Genomic DNA, 2,500 nt, shown 5'->3' with positions numbered 1-2,500 from the left:
CAAAATGTATAACTGTCGACATCTAATAGATTAATACAAAATACCAGTACTCCCTATTTTGGCTTCTTCTTCGTCCGAAAACCCGAAATCGCGATTGAAAAAGATGAGATTCTGCAGAATGGACCATTGAATAGGTCAACTTCAAGAATTAGATAAAACAATCTAAATAATATGAATTCATCAGTAGCTAAACTGTAGCATCAAAGGTTTTGTAAAGGGTTCGTTATAATAGTTACGTACTGTGCAGGTATGTGTGTATGCAATAACGTATGTGTGTGTGTCTGCATTTGTGTGGGTGTGTTTAGGTGCATACACATATTTTGCACACGTGGGAGTATTGTGATAACTCATTTGGCCCTTCGGAAAATAGATCTGCTCCTTTGTTTTATTTGATATCGCAACAGTGCAACAACGTTTGCCCTAATTAACGAAAAAGGAATAAACTGCAATTGCATTGAATAAGTAATAAACTCATTATATGCCGAGTAGCATGTACTTTCAGCATTAGATAATTTTCATCATTCACTTAATTATTTTTCTTTATCATTATCATTGTGAAAATCAATACAACCCGATCTTTTGATGAAATTAACACCGCGCGAATATATTGATCAGACATTTAATCTCCTCAGATATTAGCTGATACTCACAAACAAATTTTCAATATCTTTCTCTTAATCAGCTACGACAAGAAACGAAGAATTCCTAACGTCTACATAGAAATTAATCCTCAATAAACAAAAGCAAATATCAAGCCTTCTTTTTAGTAAGTCAGTGAATTCACCAAAATAAAAGCGTTTGGGAAAAAGACACCAAGGCCAAGTGACGTCATTCTCTTTCTCTCTCTCTCTCTCTCTCTCTCTCTCATTCTCTCTCTCTCTCTCTCATATACATATGTACTGTATATGTATATATATATATATATATATATATATATATATATATATATATATATATATATATATATATATATATATAAACATATATACAGAACCCCTCGTCGCTCCAATATGGACAGATTGAGGGAGGGGGAGTGTGCCTTGGGGGTTTATTGAAGCTATTGTTTTGAAGCTCTTGGGGGCCTGACGGACCCTGTTCTTCTGTGGGACACCTTCAAGTGTGAAACACTCGATGCAGCCCAAGAATCGATTGGTGAATGCCCAAGAGCAAGACAGAATTTCATCTCGCAGGAGACACTGGACTTGCATCGTTCCCTGGTGCACAGGACTAGGTCACTGCTGAGAAGGGACAAGGAACAGTTTATCAGAAATCTTGCAGAAGAGGTCGTAAGCCATTTCATAGTAAATGGACTTCACCCTACCTACCAACCCCTGAGAAAGCTTCACTCCAAGCTCTCTTCACAGGATTTCCAGCAAGGATTGTTGGATTAATAGCAAGCCTGTATACTGGTACTGAAAGTGCTGTAAAGTGTGAAGAGCTAGAGATGGGCCTATTAAGCTTTTTCCCTGTTAGTTCAGGCGTGAGGGAAGGCTGTGTTCTTGCACCAACACTTTCTAACACTTGCATGGACTGGATACTGGGTAGAACTGCTGTCCAAAATCACTGTGGAGCAACTCTGGGCAGGATTAAAGGTTACAGACCCTAACTTTGCTGATGATGTTGTTATTCTATCTGAATCTCTGGAAATCCTAGTGGCAGCTCTTGAAGCATTTAGCAATGAAGCGAAGCCCCTGGGGCTAGAAGTCTCCTGGACCAAAACCAAGATCCAGGACTTTGGGGGCCTGCTAAGAGATCCTGTTCAGTTGGTAAGTGCTTGCGTTGAGAACATCGAGGTCAAAGAGAGCTTTACATACCTCAGTAGTGCAGTTTATACCTCCGGGCTGTCAGACCAGGAAGTCAGTAGACGGATTGTCCTGGCAGCAGGGGTTATGAAATCTCTCGACAAGTGTATTTGGAGATACCAGTACCTGTGCAGAAGGACCAAGCTACGTGTCTTCAAGGCCCTGATCCTGACAGTTTTACTATACGGTAGTAAAACCTGTACACTATTTTGTGCTTCGGAATCTCTTCTTGATGTTTTTTGTAACAGGTCCTTGCACCGGATCATGGGGTACAGTTGGCGGGACCATGAGTCCCACCAACGGCTGCACCGTGAGAAAGGTACAGGACCTGTTGGCTCGTTTTCTACAGGATGATCCTGCCAACCAGGTTGTCTCTCTGCGAAACAACCCTGGGTGGAGGATGCCCGTGGGACGACTTAGGAAGTCGTGGCTTGGGCAGATCAATCAAACCTGTCGTGAAGAGCTAGAGATGAGCCGGATGGCGGCTCACCATGAGGGACCCACGTTGGTGGAAACGAAGGGTGGAGGCAGCTATGCGCCCCCGCCGGCGTTAGCTTCCTAATGATGATGATGATAATATATATATATATATATATATATATATATGTGTGTGTGTGTGTGTGTGTGTGTGTGTGTGTGTGTGTGTGTGTGTGTGTGTATGTGTGTGTGGTTTTATATATATATATATATATATATAT

Source organism: Penaeus chinensis, chromosome 13 (assembly GCF_019202785.1).
Source record: "Penaeus chinensis breed Huanghai No. 1 chromosome 13, ASM1920278v2, whole genome shotgun sequence".
Classification (NCBI taxonomy): domain Eukaryota; kingdom Metazoa; phylum Arthropoda; class Malacostraca; order Decapoda; family Penaeidae; genus Penaeus; species Penaeus chinensis.
Note: the sequence above shows the minus strand (reverse complement) of the source record.